General features: G+C 42.8%; 1 protein-coding gene across 3 annotated transcripts in view; it reads left to right on the top strand.

The window, feature by feature from the left end:
* The window catches only part of COMMD10 (COMM domain containing 10), an 81,092-nt gene that overhangs the window by 23,378 nt on the left and 34,715 nt on the right, over positions 1-22,999 (top strand). Inside the window, exon 6 of one of the 3 annotated variants that reach the window (XR_012084399.2) lies at positions 6,469-6,580. The exons of 1 other annotated variant lie outside the window; for it this stretch is intronic. The gene's annotated coding sequence lies outside the window, so the exon portion shown is untranslated. Of the gene's footprint in view, positions 1-4,793; positions 6,581-22,999 lie in introns of all 3 variants that reach the window. One more of the 3 variants, XR_013542125.1, reaches the window with a different exon arrangement.

The raw sequence follows: 22,999 nt of genomic DNA, 5'->3' as shown, positions 1-22,999 counted from the left end.
ACTGCTTATCGCGATGTTGATTCCCACAGTGAAAATAATACTGTATCTGAAAATGGCTTTCTTTTTTTAGCAAGGGATGACTGAGTAGAAACAATTACTATGCAATTGCATATTTAATTATTGTCAGGTATGACTACTTGCTTACGGGAAAAATAAGAGTTCTGAAATATTTTTTCTTGGAAAACCCAAGACTTTCATTGATCTATAGGTGTGAAAGGAAGTAAGTATAAGAAATAAATGGATTGTACTGTACAGGCTTACTGGTTAGTATAGTACTACAATATTCATCCCATCATGTTAGACCTCTTATTTGGCTTTTAGGGAGGTCTCTTCATTATGTCTTACAGTGTTCTGACTGAAGAAAATGTGGCTATTATAATATAGCAATTTTTATAAACTGGTGAATAAAGATTTTGATGAATTTAGATAATGACTTTGGTTATAAATAAATACAATAAAATGAATGTTCCATTTTGTTTTGGGTTGTATTTAATCTGTCTTTCCCTAGTATGCTACCATGAAATCACCTTGACAACAAAAGATAATTTATTTTACAGTACAGTGGTGCCTCGCATAACGAGCGCACCATTTAATGACGAATCCGCATAGCGATCTATTTTTTGCGATCGCTAATGCGATTGCATTGCGATGTTTTGAATGGGAAAACATCGCACTGCGATGATCGGTAAGCGTTTCGCTTACTGATCTTTGCATTGTGATGTTTTTAGAACAGCTGATCTGCGGTTCCAAAATGGCCGCCGGGTGCCCAAAATGTTCACCGCAAGCATTTTCACGCGGTTTCCTCGCTTACCAAGGTGGCGAAAATGGCGGCGCTATGGAGGATATTCGCTAAACGGTGAGTTTTCGCCCCATAGGAACGCAATAAACGAAGTTTAATGCGTTCCTATGGGGTTTTTAGTTCCGTTTAGCGATGTTTCCGGATAGCGACGATTAATCCAGAACGGATTAACGTCACTATGCAGGGCACCACTGTAGTTGTGGTTGTTGTGGGTTTTTTGGGCTCTTTGGTCATGTTTTGAAGGTTGTTCTTCCTAACGTTTCGGCAGTCTGTGTGGCTAGCATCTTCAGAGGACAGCACTCTGTGCTCTGGTGTAGTTGGCTTGGAAGTGCTGTTCTATGAAGATGCCGGCCACTCCCAAGCCAACTATACCAGAGCAGAGTGCTGTCCTCTGATGATGCTGGCCACAGAGACTGGCGAAACGTTAGGAAGAACAACCTTCAGAACACAGCCAAAGAGCCCGAAAAACCCATAACAACCATTAGATCCCAGCCATGAAAGCCTTCGTGAATACTTAGTTTTCAGTAAATTGGATTAGATTCTGGTTGGAGAAGGTGTTTTATTTCTGGAAGAGTTTCATACTGGAGACAAACTAGGGTATTGTGATGCAAACCTCTAGGATGAGAAACTTTAAATCTGTCTAGTTCTCTAAAAGCTTGGTCTAGTTCCTTTACCTGTTTCATGTAATTTGGGCAAAGGCACTGCAGTTAGTCATATATGTGCCTTACGAGCACAATTCTGTACATGTTTACTTAGAAGTAAGTTATTACAGTGTTTATTGGGACTTGCGTCCAAGTACTGTAATCCTTACAATCTGTTGTAATTCCGCCAGATTGAGAAAAAATGTTTATGTCCTAAAAATATACTGATTGAACATAAACACATGCACTTGCACACAACTGTATGTATGTACTGTACTGTATTTTTCTGTGTATAAAATGCCCCAATGTATAAGACCCCCTCCCACTTTTCTAACCCCAAATTAAGAAATCAGTATTTAAAACATACAACAGAATACGTTTTATTTACATTTGGTAAATAAGTAACATTTATATAACAGTACTGTCCCTGTTGCATCTGAGCACTGCCTACATGCTCCACCTCCAACGAGGTGTGTTCCAATTGGTTTGTTTAGCATCAGGTGACATCACTTACATAAGGCTTGTGATTGCAGGAAGCTAAGCCTCTTGACTGGAGGCAGCTAAGCCTCGTGATTGAAGAAAGCCTGTTTGCAGAGGCAAGGTATGGGCAGTTTTGCCGTTGCATGGTTCTCTCCTCAGCTTACTTCTGTGTATAAGAGGACCCTCAATTTTTCGTTTAAAGATTTTAGACAAAAGTATCATCTTGTACACAGAAAAATACGGGATGGATGGTAATATTAATGCGAATATAAATAACAATGTTTAAAACAAAGTTCTCATACATGTATGGGCTCAGACATGTTCCAAAAAAAATCTGTAAGGAATCTTCATAGCAATAATGTATCTTAACATAAATTGGACTGAGTAAATTACATTCAATCAGAACTATTCGACAAGAGAATGTTATTGGATACATAAGGATTAAAATATAAACAATGATTGCATTGGGGAATAGCAAAGATTACAGTACAGCTGCATAAATGGGATTGATATACATTTGCTTCGGAAAGATTATAAGAAAAATATTAACTCAAAGGAAGCAAAACCCATAAGGCTGAGAAAGATGCTGCCTGGAGAAGGTCAAGGAAGGGAGAAAGAGGTTCAAAAGAGGAAACAATAAAGATGTTTCTCTAGCCCTCCCTCACACTGTCTCAAAGAAAGTGGGATAAAGAGATGGGAAACTCAGTAACACATGAGTTTACAAGTATTATTCCCAAAAAGATATGGGAAACAGAAATTACTTGTTAATCTTGCTGCTGTGTCTTTAAACTGAGGAGTGTTGTACTGTAATTCCACTTGGAGTAAAAGAAAGAAATGGGACATCTTGGGCAGAGATTCCAAGGAAGAACAGACTAATAAAATTCCTAGTTGGGGACTTGGAATGTAATGTGGAGTAGCAAAAAATCAAAGGACAATAGACTGGCTGAAGTCATCCACTAGGATTTATGGAGATATGTTTTGGCCATATTTTGTTTAAGAAAGGGTTAAACACTCTGGGCTTATTGCTGTCCTATGTTTCAAGACACCTTATGGGCATAGACAAATCAAGATGTATTACCTCTGTGTAGACTGACTGCACCTGTGAGATGAGGTTCTTTGCCTGGAGAATTCATACCTGATGTCTTGCTGACTACATTATCTGCATCCTTGGACTGCGCCTCACAGAATTGAGTTGTTTGGAGTTCTATTTCTTGTCATTTTCCATATTCTAGAAGCTTACTTGATAACATGGCTACAAAGACCTTGCTCTTCTATTTTCTGGTTAAATTTTTGTCTGAGACCATCACAAATACCCTTCGAAACAGGCTTCCAGCATGAACCAGCATCTTTGTGCAGAACAAACACACACACATACACACACACACGAGCAAGCAGAAGGATGTTAGCAGAGATAAAGCTTCACAGGGGTGTTGTTCAAACCTAATGATTTGATAAGAGGGGGCATGTTCCATTCTGTGGTGCCTGGAGTATCCCCCCAGTAACCAAATGAGTGCGACCTAAGAAACTTTATTGAAGAATTTTGTGTACACAAGACATATTTGCTGTCAAAGTAGGTCATAAGACCAGTCTGTTAAATGCTAATTGCAGTCTCGTGCCTTACAGCCTAAATGGGCTTGAGAACATTGAGCCTTTGGGGTTCTTGTTATTTCTTCAGAGGAAAAATATGTGGAATAACTGCTGCATAAAAATCTGGAATGGAGCCCTGTTCCCCAAAGCCTGGCAAAAGGGATATTGCATCCCTTTTTCAACAGTTTCTGAAGACGTAGCTATGTTAGTCTGTCTCTGCATGTAGGCCAAAAGAAAAAAGGAGGGGGGGGGAAGAAGATGCAAAATGCTGTACCTCGTTGAAGACTGATTTACTTAAGGCTAAGTTTTGGTGGATCAAAGTCCACTTCCTCAGATGTTAGGAGTATAAATATATAACTCATCTATTTATATATATTCCCATGACCATGTGAGGATAGATAATAGATGGAGTGACAGTGGTTCATTAAGAAAGGAATGACACTGTCAAGCTGTACATGACTTAATTAGCAGGTTGTGGGTAGGTCAATAGCTGTAGGCCAGGTGGACTTGCCTTTCACAGGATCAGACATGGGAGCAGACTCTGACTTCCATCCCAGAAATGCCTCTCAGCATTCCTATGACAGCCAAGTACATCTAGCTTAGAGCTATTGCCCTGCCCATGACCTGCTAATAATTTACAGCTTGATCTCATTTCTCTGTTAATGAACACTTTGTTAGCTGTACCCTCACCTGCTCATGATAATATTTTCAAATATTAATAAATTACATGCTAATCAAAACGATTTTGGCCAATTTCCATGGTTTTTTTAAAGATATAGTGAATTCAGATGTGGTTTACATTTCTTTTCTTCTGGGGATGCTCTTGGACTGTGCAGGTTGCCCAAAATTACATAGGTTGGCTCTTCTCCATGGAGGCACAGTGGGACATTGAACTCTCAACATACAGCTCCACAGCCAGGTACCCAGCTGACTTGAGCTATCCTCCCAACTACATGTATAAATATACTGGTCTTGTATTTACACACTGGTGTCTGAGGAACTGGATTTTGATCCATGAAGGACCATAATGAAATATAATATTGAAAGTACTACAGTATTTGGAGTTTCCCCCCTTTCTTTTGTCAACATTCATCAGCAATGGATTTGTTAAGAATATGCTGCACCGTTTTGGCATTGAATGAATAATATCTGTGCTAGTCTTTCTCAGTTCCAGTACTTACAGTTCTTCCATACTTGCATTTTGTCTGTTCTCTGTATTTTCAGTTACAGCTTTAGCTTACGGTAAAACTTTTCCCCATCTCTTCCAATCATTTACTGAAAAATAGATAGACTCCAAGCCTGTCCATACAATCCCGTCTTCTGAAAATGTTTCGTCTCACAAACATCACCATGCTTGATGACAGCCTTCCCCCCCCCCCCAAGACTGCACCCAAGACTGCACAGCAGGGAGTATAATTTTGTCCATCTCTTGCATCTGTACTCCTAGCCCTTTCATAGTAGGCCATTTGTTTTCACCCCCTTTGTTTCCAGATATGGCAGACGAGTCATAGCTCCATTGTGTTACAGGTTTTCATAGAAATACATGGGCATACATTTATACAAGATGGAAATACAAGATGGGAAATTGGTTGTTGTTGCTGATAATGTTAGCTTTTAGATGATTTTGGGTAATTTGTAGATCTTCAATTCAGTTCTTATGAAATGCCATACTCTTTTAGTTCTCCAAATACACATATATCTTATTCAGTGAAATATGATGGTTTTGCTCTAACACTAAGAAACATTGTTGATGGACCGGATTCACCCTGCAGTCCCTACATACACACTCCAGAATCAGCTCTAGAAGTCTGATAATCTCCCTCCAAGACAGATTGGTGTGGAACGATTACCAGGGGAAGAGAGGGTGTGGAAGTCTTTTTGTATAAGCAGAGGTCTGTTCACATGGCACAGTTGCCCACAGTTTTTAAGATCTTTCTTGTCGTGATTACATCAGTCCTGTGTTAAATTTCTAGTATTCTTCCAAGGAAGGAAAATCTAGCCCCTCTGGCAAGGTGTCAGTGATACATTTTATACAGTGTAGTACTTAGAAGTCTGCTTTTCTAATGTTGGAAAAGAAAAGCAATTTTAGATTTGTTTACGTTCTTCATGATACTCAGTGTTTATGTACAGTATTTCTTTTTTCTTTCCTCATGCTGCTGGTATTGTTGGGTTTTTAGTCTTCTGCCCACCACTAAAGAGAGAAGGAGCAGCGGAGATTTATAGGAAGGAGAGATCTTGGCAAGAGCCCAGTTCACACCACAGAATAACAGAAATGGCATTGCGGATTGTGGGACTGCCCTGACTTAAGTCCTACAGTGGTACCTCGCTTGACGACATTAATCCGTTCCAGCGAAATCGTCGTCAAGCAGGGGGGGAAAAACCCATTGAAACGCATTGAAAACCGCTCAATGCGTTCCAATGGGCTAAATACCTAATCGTCCAGCGAAGATCCTCCACAGGGCTAATAAAGAGTAAATAAGGCTGCTGTTGTACTGTTAGCAGTGAAGTCCCTTTTGTTCTCATCCTTCCTTACACCCAAGGGAGGGAATTCCATTTTGCCTCTTCTCCAACTCTTCCAGGTGAATTAGAGAACTTGGGGCAGGAGAGCAATTGGTGCTATGAAGGATGGGTAGCTAGTAATCCTGACACATGGATTATGGTTGAAGGACCCCAAATAATTTCTTTATTGCCAGTTATGAGACAGCATGGTATTCTAAGAGCTCAAAGAACCCAGTATTTGTATTTTGTATTGACCACACAACTCCCTTTCATTCCACTAATATTTTATGTCTGAGGTGTCACTTGGCAGTGAAATTCACTAAGTAGCATCTCAGTCAAACCTCACAGAGATGTTAGGATAAAGAGGGAGGACTGTGTGTGAAAACTTGAGGATATTTCACACTGTGCCTCCTTGACTGGGACTGGACTTGATAATCCATAGGGTCCCTTTCATCTCTGCAGGTCTGTGATGGTGAAGATGATGAAGAGTGGGACAAAAATATAGCAAAAATAACGCAGCCTGTCCAAAAACTACAAACTGTGTGTTGAATGCCTTCATATGGACTTGCTTGAGGTGGAGTATATTACAATTATTTCTGTATTTATTGTATTTATATACCACCATTCTCCCAAAGGATAGTGGCACACAATAATACTGAACAAGAGAGGAGTGCAATTAAAATGCAAAACAAGATTGAAAGAAATAATAACCTAATTTTAAATAATTACAAAGACAGTTTAAAAACTCAACCCTGGGAAGAGTAGTGCACCCAGCTGGCAACAAGCTCTCACCTCAGCAGCCAGTGAGTTGCCAGGCTCCTGCCTACAATCTATATTGCTTCATGTTTGGTGGATTTGACAGGGAGCAGGTATCAATAAAAGTACACTGGCAATCATTAGAGTCATGGGTAAAGGTAGGGGTCACTGCCTCAGTCAATTGCAAGGCCAGCAGTTTACACTGATTTCATTGTAAAAACAAGTTTGACACCTGCAACTCTTCTTCAGCCATAGGTGTTTGTTCCATATAGGTGTTATGTTAAAACTCTCCTGACATTCCTGTCTTCCCTTTCCTACCGGAACACTTTGCAGTCTTCATTTGTGGGGAAAGGGGAACCTTTCAGAATGGTAGGATATCGTACATGGTGCGGAAAAAGGAGGGGAACTTTTTTCCTACAAGAGCAAAATATTTGTAAGTGGCAAACACATAAATAAATAATAATATAATTTATTGTCATTGTAAGTATATACACAGTATACCATACAACGAAATATCCCCAGAAGAAAAGGAATTGCCATTTAAGTCTCTTAAAGAGACAGCTTCTGCACGCTACGAAGTGTTTATCCTAAGTCTGTTCTCCATAAGGTGTTCAGATTTTTGCTCCTGGGAAATGCATGCCAGTATACTACCAGACACTAATCCTCACCAGCATATGTGTGTAGAAAACCAATGTTTTTACTACATTGTTACTATTTTGCATTGCCTACATGAATAAAATTAGGAAAACATCAATGTTTCATGGATTTTGAGCAATAGATCTGCAGCATTAGTGAGTAATAGCTGTAACTGAAAGATTGTCAAAAAGGAGACAAGAGAGGAGTGCAATTAAAATGCAAAACAAGATTGAAAGAAATATTTCTAAAATTTCTCCGGGCCAATGTGTTATAAGGGATTTTCAAATCATTCTATATTTGAAGAAATAAGTATTAAATGCTAAGTACTAAATACACAGATAGAGAGTGTTCTAGGAACAAATTTGAGAACAGACACATGGTTATGTATTTGCATACTTTGGAGTAGTACTTATTGAATTCAGTGTACTAAAATCTGAAATAATATGTATAAAATTACTATATTCAGTTGCAGAAATATCGGATGTGTCTCTTACGAAACCACAGAATTGTTTTTGGGAAACTGTTTTGTCCTCATGTATAGTAAAAGGAAAGGAAAGCCACTTCCTCAGAAACATGTTAGGTTACAGTTTATATACAGTATATAGTGTGCATGGTACAGGGATGCGGAACATGCGAGATGAGGAAAGGAAGGTGGCAATAACATTGGTGATCTTGCTTCAGAGTTATATTGGCACCATAACTACATCAATTTTGGCATCAATGGCAGACTGTGGGGATAGAGAGAAGTAGGTTTTCAGGACATTTCGCTGAGCTTACTCACTTATACCAGGAACTGAACATTGGTCATAGTGACACCCAAGACTGTGTATAAAACAAGACCATTAATAGATGGAGTCTGCTAAGAATCCTTGATTTTTATTTAATCATTTTGCTGTACAGTGGAATCTGAATATAGTGTACATCAGCTATCTTTCTTGTGAGACTTCCTCTGTAATTCCCTAGGTCCACCCGGTACAAGTATGCAGACTTTCGCTTGTAGACTGAGTCTTGTGTTGACTACAAGATTAAGTGACACATATTCATTAAGTGGTATAATGTATAATGTGGTAAATCAGACATGATCACCTCATAGGTATTTTTTCATGTCTCAAAGGGAGATGTTCTGCATTTTCCTCATACTTCATACCTTTGGGACTGCCTCTTTCAAAATGATTTATTTGTCCGGAGTTATATTGCCTGGTTTGAGGGGAAGAACAATTTCTTTCATGGTTTTCATATTTTTGTATTCCCTTCCTCAAAAAGTTCCCCAGACCAGCTTAATAAATAAACAAACCCATAAGTATTTTGTAGGCTGATTTGTATATTTTCTATTAAGTGATGTAACCCTTTAAAAAAATAGCTTTGTTAAATTTCTGGTACAGAGATTTAATGCCACATTCTGATTTATTGTAGGTTGCTCTTTACAGTTAAGACATGAGAACAGCAGTGAATGAATCGGCCTTTTGATTAGTTTGGTGAATTGCAGTGTTTAGTGTTGAACCATGCCAGATATACTCTTTGGTAGTAAAGTCCCTTAAAGGACATAGAGGTCATAATCACCTGGGACCAACTAACTGTCTGCCTTACTCTGCAGAATCTCAATTTGAAATGTCATTTCATAGTAGCAATGTGAAATATTGAGGAAATCTCATGACAACGTTATAGCCCAAAACATTTAGAGTGAATGGAAGACATAAAAATAGTTGTGTAAATAGAATAGAATTATGTTCACATGCATGTCTAGAGAAGGTCCATTTGCTGCTGGAACAGTAAGCCATTGTAAGATTTTCATTCATTTGAGGCAATCGTTTTCCATGGAACACTTCCTTGTCCATTCAGGTCCCTGGGAACTTGTTCTGCATTAGTTGAGTGAAATAAGGCCTTATTGTTAAAAGTTTAATGATGTCATATTGACCACCCAGGTAAGAAATGTGGTAAAGGCCCTTCGTGGGATGGAGTCCATCAGGAGTCTTAATAAAATGTAAAGGGAAATTTTGATTAAACTTTATTGTGGTTCTTTATATAGTTTTCTAGTTAAGTGTAGGAACAAGATTTGCACTTATAATTATTGTTCAAGAAATTGCCCTTAATTGCTGGTTCAAATTTTTATCTCTAGGCAGTAAACAATCTTCACTTCTTTTATGCTTTCTATATTGAAGAGGATGTTAACCTAAGAGTGAGTAATATGCTGGGTATATGTGTGTGGTCTGAGCTAGGGTTTTATTGTGCATCTTTTATTAAATATCAATTATGTTCTTAGTATGATGGGCATTTTTAAATGGAATTTTTGTTTGACCACTACTTTGTTTCGTAATGAAACTCCAAATTAGAGATCATAATTATAATCAAGGTTTTGCTTTTTTTTTTAAAGCATACTCAGCTTAATGTCTTATGATCAAGATAGTGGCAGTCCACACATCTGTTAACACTAAAGCTGCATTGTAAAATGGCACTCATTATTGAGCACCATCGTTTTAAGGTCACGAGGCCACCGTAAGCCTCCTGCTGTTGTCCCTCATCATAAACTTCAAATATTCCCATGGTGCACACTTTAAAAGTTCCTTAGTTTAATTAACTGAGACTGAACAAGCAAAGAATTCCAAAATAAGGAGGCCAGGTATGCCAGTAACTCCTTCGCAATAGTTGGGTTTTTTAAATTGCAAGCAATGAAATTTGTGTATAACCTCGTATAACCTCCACAAGTATTTTGAAGTAAAGTTAAATACTGTACTAAGAGACACACTTTATTTACACGTATGCATCATGCATTTCATTTTATGATGTACAGTGGTGCCCCGCATAGCGACGATAATCCATGCAGCCAAAATCGTCGCTATACGGATTCGTCGCTATGCGAAATAAAAAAGCCCATAGGAATGCATTAACCCGTTTAATGCATTCCTATGGGCAAAAAACTCACCTTCATGCGAAAATCCTCCATACGGCCACCATTTTCGCTGCCCGGTAAGCGAGGAATCCGGGCGAAAACACAGTGGGTGGCCATTTTGCCATCTTCTCTGCTCCAGCCCCTCCCACCCTCTGCCCCCCAGAGCCCCACCTCGCTCCCCCCGCAGCAAAGCGGGGCTTTCAGAGGTGCATTTTCACTACTGAAAAAGCCCCAGGAGGCTTCTGAAAGCGGTGCGAGGGGGGCTCTGGGGGGTGGGGGGCGGGCCTGCCCCTGCCACCCACCCCCACCCCGGCAAAGCGCCGCTTTCAGAAGCCTTGAGGTGCTTTTTCAGCAGTGAAAATGCACCTCTGAAAGCCTTGCTTTGCCACAAGGGCGTGCGAGGGGGGGCGCTGGGGGGGCGGGCCTGCCCCTGCCACACCCCCACCCACCCCACCCCGGCAAAGCGCAGGTTTCAGAGGCTTCCCCAGTGCATTTCCACTGCCTGTTTACCTGCTGGGCAAGCCTGGGGAAGCTTCTAAGACCAGCGCCAATCAGCTGTGAGGCGGGGAGGGGCTGGAGCGGAGAAGTTGGCTCCTGGCTCTTTTCTGAGACAGATTCCTCGCAAGAAGATCGCGCTCCCCACCGATCAGCTGTGCAAAAACAGGGCGTTTGCGATGATCGCTTCCCCCATCGCAAACTCCCCGTTTTCACACAGCTGATTGGCGGGCTTTTGTGAAGATTGCGCGGCCCCGCCGATCAGCTGTGCAAAAATGGGGCGTTTGCGAGGATGGGGGGGGAAGCCATCATCGCAAAGCGATTTTTCCCCATAGGGAACATTGCAATGCGATCGCAAAATCTTCATCGCTATGCGGATTTGTCATTAAACGGGGCGCCCATTAAGTGAGGCACCACTGTCTTATGTTATTTGTTTGTTGCTTGTATCACATAGGACTAGGTATCTTTAGACCAAATCCAATTCCAAGTCCCAGTTGATTGTGTGTGTGTGTGTTCTGTGTTGCTGGGTTAGAGCTAACTTACAGCAACCCAAGGTTTTAAGGAGTGGTTTTATCAATTCCACTCCCCCAGTCATTTTCCATGGCTGAGTCGGGATTCAAACCCTCTTCTCCAGAGTTCTAGTCCATCACTTTATCCTTTACACCACACTAGCATCCACTTAATCAGTGACACATAGAAAGTCAAAATATGGACTCTATTCAATTTGCTTCCATTTTGGAACAATGATTTTTGAGTGTTTTAAAGATAATGATACAAGAAGTTAAAACTCATTTTGGCTTCGATATATGGATTTTGCACTTTCTACTTTTTGTATCACTGATTATGTGACTTGGACAGGGAAAGAGATCTTTCATAGCACATTTTACCCTTTTCTTGTACTAACAGGTTCTGGGTGGTGGTGGTTTATACTGGACGCTAATGACAAAGAGACTTCTCCCAGAGCTCCAGCATGCCTAGTCCCCAATCTGGGCCGCATAAGGCTTTAGAGCTCAGTGACTATGCTGTCATTCATATCTTTAATCCTGATTTGCAGCATCAAAAGAAGACGAGGCAGCAACTCTTTTTTTAACATTTAATCTTCATTTCTGTTCACTTTCTCACAAAAGCAGGGGATCTGTTAGCCTCTCACACACTGGCCGTTAATTGTGTGTGGCTGTCTCAAGCCATGTGAGAATTAGCAGTTATATTATCAGGGGAAAAACAGATAGGCTCTTTTTCTGTAAGTATTAATTTATAGGCAATTGGAACATCTGTCCTAACCTCTTGAGGCAAAACATCTTGCTGTTGATGGCTACTCCATGTGATAGGTTGGATTTAGTACAGTCTCTACTGAATTATGTTGCCTTCTTTATGCGATATTGTTGGTAGTGGGTAAGGTTTGAAGCTTGCTTTGCTCACGGCTGAAGAAGGCAATCACCCAACTAAAGTAAAGCTGGTACTCCTGAAATAAATGAGCTATTGAGGAGAGAAAACTATGAAGCGCTGTGGATTATTCAAAGGAAAGGAAACATTTCTTATGTTTGGTAACTGTTCATCTCATTTTGTTGCATTTACAGATTGATCTTGCATTGTGCCCGTATTATTCAGATATTTACTCTACTTTTTTTAGGTTGTTTGTGTAGTATTCAATATCTAAAAGTAAACCTGTATAGTTTCCACGTTGCTCAATAAATTTTTCAAATAAATTTAGCTGTGTGACACATTGCTGAACTTCAGAGGTAGTATTAAATAGCTTCATATGTGCCACTGGGTTTGGGCTATTGTCTGAGGTATACTTTGAACAGAAAATGTTCAATAAGGTTAATAAACGTAATTGATATATAGAGTAACAGGACATAGTAGGTTGTTACACGTGTGTCAAGCTACATTTCCTTGTCTGGTGTACCCTGCGTTTGCAAGGCAGAAGGCAGAGGAAACCTTGATGAAAACAGTGGAACATTATCTTTACACAAATATTAATTAATGTCCCCTTGCACAAGGACCACAAAAGAAGCACCATGCACAGAGCACACCGTTCTATGCTGTGTTAGGCCCCCAAAAGATACTGGACAATATATTAGAAACAGGATTTCCTGAAGGCATTCTGTGTTATTTTGAGAAGATGGTGCGACTAATATAACTAGAGATGGGCTATTCATATTCATATTCCTGGGGTGCCTCAGGTGCCATGGAGGTCCCTTCCCTTCCCTTCCCCCCAAACTGGCTGATCCACTCACCCTTCAGTGTGTGGCACTTAGCTCCTTTGTCACCATCGAACCAATCAGAAGGAGCTTGCCTGGCTCTTCCCTGCCTCCCCATGCAGCTGACCACTCTGGCACAGGGAGGGGCCCACTCCGCCGCTCAGTGATAAGTGGTTGACTGCATGGGGAGGCCAGGAAGAGCTGGCCGGGCTCCTTCCGTGATTGGCACAATGACAACAGTGGAGCCAAGTACTGAATGGTGGGTGGACTGGCCAGTTCTGGGGGGAGATAATGGACCTCTATGGCACTATGACAGCCAGGGATATGACTACAACTAGTCCATCTCTATTAAGGGACGTGGTGGCGCTGTGGGCTAAACCGCAGAACCCTGTGCTGCAGGGTCAGAAGACCAAGCAGTCATAAGATCGAATCCATGCAACGGAGTGAGCACCCGTCGCTTGTCCCAGCTCCTGCCAACCTAGCAGTCCGAAAGCATGCAAATGCAAGTAGATAAATAGGGACCACCTTGGTGTGAAGGTAATAGCGTTCCGTGTCTTAAGTCGCACTGGCCAGGTGACCACGGAAGATTGTCTTTGGACAAACGCTGGCTCTATGGCTTGGAAACGGGGATGAGCACCGCCCCCTAGAGTCGAACACGACTGGACAAAAATTGTCAAGGGGAACCTTTACCTTTACCTTTTAGTCCATCTCTAAATATAACATCATCTGACATCTTAAAGCATAAGAACAGTTATTGCAAATAAAAATTCAGAGACTGCAGTCCACATTTGTCATTCAAATGCCTGCCTGGCCCCAAGGTTGGCAGTTGTAAAACTGCTTTTTTAATATTTCACATACCTCGAAATCCCTATTAGAGTTGCTATAATTAGAATGTTACATGGCAGCATGTGACGACAACTTCATTGTAAAGCAGTTAGTATCAGTACTAGTATCAACACTAGTACTGTTGCTGTGATGATTTATGCTGCCTTATACTCCAGGATGGAAAAGCTGAATATAAAGGAAATAATTAGATAAACTAACAAGTTTTTGAAATAATGTTCCTACCTGCATTGACGGTTGGGGCCAGTGTCATGCATATATATTTGTTACCATGTTAGCGCATATTCCAGTGATGGGGTTTATAATGAAAGAGCCTTTACTACTAAATATCAGCTTTTCAAATGTTAAAAAATAGTCTCTTTTTAAAAAAAGTATCAGTATTTCCCACCATATGTAAAGATGTGTGGAAATAACTAATATTGCCATTCAGGGACATGGAAGGATGTATACTGTTCTGAATGAGACACTAGGTCTGAGCAAAATTACTTCTCAAACTGAATATACTTTTTCACTCTAGCAATTTCAACAAAAGTAGGTCATTCAATAAACGTCAGTAAGGTAGGAAAGTAAGTTAAATGTTACATGGAAGAGGCATGTATGCATACATTTGTGAGGCACTCTAAAAGCTTTTATAGGTAACATGACAAAATATATTTTTTAAGATCAGTCTCTAGTAATAAATGAGTGTGATAACATTAAATTATCAGGATGTTTTCTAGGCTGCCTGCTTGTTTATGTAAAATACCCAGCAATGAGGTTGAATTGTGAAGAGAGAGAGAGGGCTTTAGTCTTCCTGATGTACACTTGAAAAGGCAACTGGGTTAGAAACAGATTGACAAGTGCATTATAAAAGTGATGTGGATTTAATAAAAGTAACCTAATAGAGATGACTGTTTTTGTTGTTGTGACTGTACAATGTCATGCCATCTTCAGACTAACACCTTTTGAGTTCATATCATGTTTTCATGTCACAGTGCTTTTCAACGTATTTTGAAATACAGTTATAAATCGGTTAGGTTTAATTTTCCCAGCTAAAGATGATATTTTGCTTTTATAATAGAATAATGATGTGCACATTTTTGAAATAAGCATTTTGTAGGTTTCCCCCCACCTTTACCCATCCATTTTAAAATTAGGTGAATGAGCAAGAAGGGTATTGCCTTGCAGAAATCCCATTGCTAGAAGCAGTAAATAGCTTTTGGTTGGAGATGGTAGAATCTATCAAGAAACAATCTAGTGAGCAGTTCAGGTCGCTTTCACACCCGAATCAAAGTTCATTTTTATAAATTCTTAGTCAGGCCAATATTTCTAGTGTTAGTAAATTCATTTTCGTGGTAAAAACAGCACTACAGTCAATTTAATTTTAGCCATATAGGTTTCAATACACCCTGGAAAAGAAAGATGTGGTGATTTGGGGTAGGAGGTGAAATTTGAAATGTGACTCTTACTCTGGTGCTTGGGCCTCCAAGTTGAGAATTAAGTATTTTTAAACACTAGTCTCCTTCAGACACAAACCTTGGATTTGAAAGAAAACACACATCAGCATGTCTCCTGAGCTGAATATTTTTCTTGTAACATAGTATACAGATGTTTCCCTATGGCATGATGGACTTCGGAAGGAAAATATTAAATTATTTTTAATACAATTGTGAAATTATTCACTAAGTAAGTGGTACATGTTTTTGTGCATAACCAGGTTTGTCATGTTTCCTTCCTGCAATCGTTTTAGAGCCTGAAAAGCTGCTACTGAAAATCAGGATCATATAGCACAGGGGTCTCAAACTTAATTTACCTGGGGGCCACTGGAGGCAGAGTCTGGATGATGCTGGGCCACATCAGATTTTCTGCCAAGCGGAGCAAGAGCCTGAGGAAGCCGTCCAGGAGTTTCCTTAGCCTGGCTGGGGCTCTGAGGAGGAGGAGGGGCGTGTGAGCCCTCTTCGCCAGCCACGACTCCCTCCAGATCATTCTTCACTACCACCACCACCAGCAGCAGGAGGATGAAGAAGTGAAGAAGGGAGGGAGCGCCTAGCGGGGGGAAGTGCACGACATAATTTTTTTAAAAAACCCTCAGAATCACCCTGCGAAAGGAGAAAAGCCCCCATCAGTATGGGTGGGCCTCCCACAGGTGCGCGCACACACAGGTCTGGCAACCTTCCTTTGAGGCCCCTGCTCAAAAAAAGGTGCACTCAGCAGCAGCAGCAGCTATCCCCATCATGACAGAGGAGCAAACTTTGCGAGGCGAGCCCAGGCAGCCTCCAGAGCCGAGGTGGTTGGAGGAGGAGGAGGAGGAGGAGGAGGAAGCACCGCCAGGCATTGAGGCCGCTGCTGGCCAGGCTGATGCTGGGGGTGCTGAGAGAGAAAGAGCCAGAGAACCGCTTCCCTGGAAGAGGCAGCGGCTGCTGCTGTTGGCAGCTTGGAAGGGCTCTTTGAGGACGGGCTGGGAGCAAGCTCCGCTCTCAGGCATCGCTCGGCAGCGGCTTGGGCACTTGGGGAAAAGGGCTAGCAGTGCGCCTCGCTCACCAGCTCTCCCCCAAGACAGCACCTCTTGCACCCTCCATCTGGAACTGCAGCCTGCCAGCCAGCAGACAGGCGGGCTGGCTGGCAGGCTGCAGTTCCAGATGGAGGATGCAACAGGCACTATCTTGGGAGACAGCTGGCGAGCGAGGCTAGGCTTTTTTTTGGACTCTTGACAGCAGAGGATGCGTGGGCACTTGGGGGGGTAGGCAAGGCAGGGGTCACAAACGATCCGGTGGGCCGCAAATGGCCCTCGGGCTGCATGTTTGAGACCCCTGATATAGGTGACGCTGCGGGCTAAACCGCAGAAGCCTGTGCTGCAGGGTCAGAAGACCAAGTCGTAAGGTCGAATCCATGCAATGGAGTGAGCTCCCATCGCTTGTCCCAGCTCCTGCCAACCTAGCGGTTCGAAAGCATGCAAATGCAAGTAGATACAGTAAATAGGGACCACTTTGGTGGGAAGGTAACAGCGTTCCATGTCTAAGTCGCACTGGCCATGTGACCACAGAAGATTGTCTTCGGACAAACGCTGGCTCTATGGCTTGGAAACGGGGATGAGCACCGCCCCCTAGAGTCGAACACAACTGGACAAAAATTGTCAAGGGGAACCTTTACCTTTACCTTGTAAATGCAGCATATGTCCCATTACAGATACCATATAGCACAGTAGGACTGTGCTGTCTATGGGGGATCAGTTCCAAGCTCCGCTCCCACCTCACAGATGCTGAAAACCCACAGATATAGCAACCCCTACATATAGCATTGTCTCTGGTTTCCTGTAGTGGTCGGTTCTGGTAATATAGCTCGGAAGTGTATTCCTGGGTTTTTTAATTTCATATTTTCAGGCAGCAGATAGCTGAAACCGTGGGTACTGATCCTGCCAATACAGCAGTCTTACTGTATGTGTTGTTTCCTTTGTCATTATTGACAAGTGTGTGTTTTAACAGCAAATTAACTTGGTTTGTGATCTAATGCACTTCTACGTTTAAGAAGCCATTACAAAATAGATCAACCTCCCGAGAACACCTGAACAAGCTTTATTAGAATTACTGACAGATGTTAAAAGGTACATCTGTGCTGTTGTGGTGCCTCCATTTTCATTGAGTGCTTGTAGAAATTCCTGATGGACACAGTAACTGTAAAGTGAAATGCTTTTCAAGCATTTTTTCTCTTCAAGTATTAAAGATAATTTTGGGGAGGCGGGGGCTTTGTTGCGGTGCTGCCAGTAGCTCCAGAGAAGAGCTCTCTGGAAAAACTGGAACCCGTCCGATCCGGGATCCCCTTTTTGAAATGGGGATCGAAGGAGAGTCTAGGAGAATTATCTCTGAAGCAGTTGGTGAGCAGCAGAAGGAGAAGAAAGGGAGGCAAACCCGGACTTATTTTATTTATTTATTTATTTATTTATTCAATTTATATGCCGCCCAAACTACCCAGAGGTCTCTGGGCGGCTTACAATAATTAAAATTCAATACAGCAAAAGATAAAATAATTAAAATACAATTAAAATACAATTAAAATTGCCATCAGACCCACAGCTAATATTATTTCAATTAAAAGCCTTCTGGAACAGGAAGGTTTTGACCTGGCGCCGAAATGTCATCAGCGTCGGCGCCAGACGAATCTCAGTCGGGAGGGCATTCCATAGTCTGGGGGCAGCTGCCGAAAAGGCCCTTTGTCTACAAGCCGTCCCTCTTACCTCCTTAAGGGACGGCTCTTTCAAAAGGGCCCCCTGGCTAGATCTTAACTGCCGGGTAGGTTCATATGGAAGGAGGCGGTCCTTCAGGTATCCAGGGCCCAAGCCGTTTAGGGCTTTATATGTCAAAACAAGCACTTTGAATTGGGCCCGGGCAGCAACTGGTAGCCAATGTAACTTATACAGAATCGGCTTGATATGTTCCGTGGCAGCTGCACCACTCACCAGCCGCGCAGCTCGATTCTGGACCAGTTGCAATCGCCGGACCGTCTTCAAAGGCAGCCCCACGTAAAGCGCATTGCAGTAATCTATGCGGGATGTTACCAGTGCATGTGTGACTGTCATGAGACTCCGCTCGTCCAGGTAGGGCCGTAGCTGGTATAATTTCCGCAGCTGAAGGAAGGCGCCCCTGGCCACCGAGTCCACCTGGGCTTCCAGTGTTAGACTGGGGTCCAGGAGCACCCCCAAGCTGCGGACCCTGTCCCTTAGGGGGAGTGTAACCCCATTCAGGGCGGGGAAATGGCCCTCCAGCCTGTCCGGTGAAGCACCCACTAACAGCACTTCCGTCTTGTCTGGATTGAGTTTCAATTTATTAACCCTCATCCAGTCCATTATCAGGTCCAGACACGAGTTCAGCACAGAAACTGCCTCACCTGGATTGGTGGAAAACGAGAGGTAGAGCTGAGTATCGTCAGCATATTGCTGACTCCTCAGCCCAAACCTCCTGATGACCTCTCCCAGCGGTTTCATGTAGATGTTGAACAGCATGGGGGACAGTATTGAGCCCTGAGGAACCCCATGACATAACTGCCATGGGGCAGAGCAACTGTCCCCCAGCACCACCCTCTGGACACGGTCAGCCAGGAAGGAGCGGAACCACTGTAAAACAGTGCCCCCAACTCCCAACCCAGCCAGCCTATCCAGAAGGACACCATGGTCGATGGTGTCAAAAGCCGCTGAGAGGTCCAGGAGTATCAACAGGGTCACACTCCCCCTGTCTCTCTCCCGGCAAAGGTCATCGTACAGGGCGACCAAGGCAGTCTCTGTACCAAAACCCGGCCTGAAACCCGATTGAAATGGATCCAGAAAATCCGTTTCATCCAGCAGCGCCTGGAGTTGCCCGGCCACAACCCGCTCCAACACCTTGCCCAAATAAGGGAGGTTCGCCACTGGTCGGTAGTTGACCACCAGCCTTGGGTCCAGGTTAGGCTTTTTAAGGAGTGGTCGAATTACCGCCTCTTTCAAGGCGGTAGGGACCACTCCCTCTCTCAGAGAGGCATTCACGGCCTCCTGGACCCAGGTGCGAACCCCCCTGGCCGATCTTCCAATTAGCCAGGATGGGCAAGGGTCGAGCGGAGTAGTGGTAGAACGGACAGATCCAAGCACCCTGTCCACATCATCAGGTCTCAACAATTGAAACTCATCCATTAATACTGGACCTAAGCACGGCGCACTGGACACATCCTCTGATTCTGCAGTAACTGTGGAGTCCAACCCACTGCGAATCTGAGCGATTTTTCCCTCAAAATGTATGGCAAACTCATCACAGCGAGCTGATGAGCAGTCCGTGACCTCCACCGGATTTCCCGGTTGAAGAAGATCCCGGACCACCCGAAACAGCTCTGCTGGACGGCATTCTGAGGAAGCAATACGGCTGGAGAAATATTGCCGTTTCGCCAGCCGTATTGCCACGAAATAGGCCCGATAATGGGCTCTAAGTCGTGTTCGATCGGACTCCCAGCGGGATTTCCTCCACCTGCGCTCCAGCCGTCTCCCCTCTCGCTTCATCGCCCGCAGTTCAGAAGTATACCAAGGAGCTGTCTGGGCTCGGCGAGCAGGGAGAGGGCACTTAGGCGCAATCGTGTCAACCGCCCGGGTCATCTCCCTATTCCATAGGGTGACCTGAGCTTCGACAGGAGCACCGACCATATCAGACGGATAATCCCCCAGAGCATTCAGGAATCCATCTGGATCCATTAGTCTCCGAGGGCGGATCATCTTAATAGATCCCCCACCCTTGCAGAGGGAAGAAGACGCTAATAGACTGAACTTGACCAGGAAGTGGTCTGACCATGACAATGGGGTCACGACCAGCCCCTCCACATCCAAACCACCATCTTCCAGTCCCGTTGAGAAAACCAGGTCCAAGGTGTGGCCCTTATCATGCGTCGGACCGATGACACATTGAGACAGCCCCATGGTTGTCATGGTGGCCATGAAGTCCTGAGCCGCCCCAGTCAAGGCAGCCTCGGCATGGATGTTGAAGTCCCCCAGCACCAACAGCCTGGGAGTCCTCAACATCAGGTCCGAGACTACCTCTGTCAGCTCAGGCAGGGAGACTGTTGGTACGCAGCAGGGTGGGCGGTACACCAACAGAATCCCTAACCTGTCTCGCGAGCCCAACACACAATACAGGCCCTCGAGACCTCCTCTCAAAGGGACAGGAAGCCTGGTCAAGGAGATAGAACTCCTATAGACTATAGCAACTCCCCCTCCCCGACCCTCCGAGCGACCCTGGTGCTGGACTGAGTACCCAGGCGGACATAGCTGGGAGAGGGGAACACCACCCTCCTCTCCCACCCAGGTCTCAGTAATGCACGCCAGGTCAGACCCCTCATCCAGAATTACATCATGGATGAGGGCAGTTTTATTTTGTATTGACCTGGCGTTCATCAACAGCACCGTGTGGCTCGAGGGTTTGCTGATATGGTCGCCTGATACCATCTGGTTGGGGGTAGAACTAGAAGAGGGGATAGATGTAAGATATCTAACCTCTCTTCTCCTACGCGGGCATGTCCTACCCCCACCGCCATTCCTTCCCCTACCCAGTACCACCTCAATGACTTCTTCCCTCTGAAGAAATCACCCAGCACGGACTGGAGGCGGGGAGCCATATTTGGCATGGAGCCATGAGTAACCCTTTACCGAGGGAGAAAAGAACAAGCTTAAAATATATAACAACTAAGTAAGCTGAAGCCTTTGATTTATGAAACAGCCCCATTAAGCTGAAAATAAGAATGAAAATATTTGGCTGAAAGAAGAAAAGCAGCGGCGAGCCTATCTTATCAGTCTGCTTCAAAAGCAAAACTAACTCTTAATACAGTAGCAGGCTGGTTTCAAAGCCGAGAGAGTGAGATGGAAAAATAAATCTTGTGTTTCTGGAAAAGAATCTCAGATGGTAATACCATCGGACAGGATTCAAGAGACTTGAGTTTTGTGAATGCAGTTTGGCTTGGACACATTTCTCTTTTCTCTTTCCTGGACTCTGTGAACTTTTGATAATAGAATCTGGTGGTTTTCTGGAGAAGAAAGAAGGAGCTGATGTGGTCGACTGGACGGAGGAGTATCAATGGGTTAATAGAAAGATCATAAGACGAGCTTCAAGGACAACTACTGGACAATCAGACTCTGTGATTGTTGTTTTGGTTTGTTGGACTGTGTGAGTCTGATAATAGTAGCTTGCTAGACTCTGGAGAAGAAGAAATAATTGTGCCACGGTTCTATTTGAATTTGAATTTGAATTTGCTGGGGTAAAAGTTGATTTTTATATTATAATATTTGGATACAGATTGGAGGGAGATCTAAGGGGAGGTTTATGATTAGGGGTTTGGATTGTTGATAAAATTGTGGAAACTGTTGAAGGATATCTAAGGGGCGATCATTGTGGTTAAGGACATAGTATTATTTATACAAACCCCACTTATTTGAAAGCCTGAGATGGCCCCCCAAAATTTAAGACATCAAATGGAGACTTGATCTGTGCATTCTCAAAGTTCTGAAATAGTTGTACAAGAAATAGAAAAGGAATGGCAGATTACTATGCAAAAGACAATAAAACAGAGTTTCAGCAAGTGAATGAAGGTCTTAGCAAAATAGAAGATCTGATGAAACTGATGAAAGAGGGGACATTAGATGCCAAACAACAGTTAAATGAAGTTGCACAAACTTCAGAGGCAGCTTTATTGGGCATGACACCAAGTAACAAAGATGGGATAAAGAGTCATCCAGTGACCTATGCAGCTTCCAAAATTAAAAAGCATTATGTTAAAAATCTCAAGAAAGCAGAGATACTGAAACAAGAGAAACTTATTGGGAAAATATGGGAAATGACAAAAATTGATATCCTGTTAGATGGGCTGAAAGAACGTTCAATTAAAAAAAAACACAAAAACTGAACGATGGGATGTATTGTATAAATGGCTGCAGTTACCAGATGGTGTTGGAGTAACATAGAATTAAACTAAAATTAAATTATAAGATGAAAGCAGGAGGGTAATCAAATTGTGAAAAAGCAAAAAGTTGATTTGTTATTGTAATATGAATTGATTGGATGATAGTATACTCTGTGTTCTTCTATCCCCCTAACCCTTTTCCCCCTTTCCCTATTCCCCCTTACTTTTTGTATACCCTACCCTGTCCTTAAATAAATATTCAAAAAAAAAAGTATTAAAGATAGTTTTTAAAGAAAATCTGTGTGGTAATCATCTAATAGACATAATGTAACAAAACCATTAGGCCTGCACTTATATTCCTGTGAGGTAGGACCAGTTGCCCAGGATCTTTTGTCTAAAATCTGTGGAGATAGATTTACTATCAGCCACATTTTGAATATTTCTTTTAAAACCAAATGTTTCTCTGTAGGGTTCTGGGTGACTCACAGAGGGTGAAATCTAAGTTTAGAATCATTTGATTTTCTGTGAAATTGCACCTGGAATGTATGTAGAAATGCAAATAGAAATTTTCAGCTGTTCAACTATATTTGCAGAAAGGAAGCGATGAATGGGAGGAGGAAGCAGTTATATTTGTTACAGATAAGTAATATCACTACATTTTCTTTTGCAGTTACTATGCACTTACATCTTGTTCTCATTTGTATGCTGAATACAGATGGTAGTAAAAGTTAAACACAGGTTTGTTTCTGCTCATATCTCTCTGCTAATGGAATAGACAGCACTGACGAATGAAACC

Source organism: Pogona vitticeps, chromosome 2, assembly GCF_051106095.1.
Source record: "Pogona vitticeps strain Pit_001003342236 chromosome 2, PviZW2.1, whole genome shotgun sequence".
Lineage (NCBI taxonomy): Eukaryota > Metazoa > Chordata > Lepidosauria > Squamata > Agamidae > Pogona > Pogona vitticeps.
Note: the sequence above shows the minus strand (reverse complement) of the source record. Positions and strands in the feature narration are given on the sequence as shown.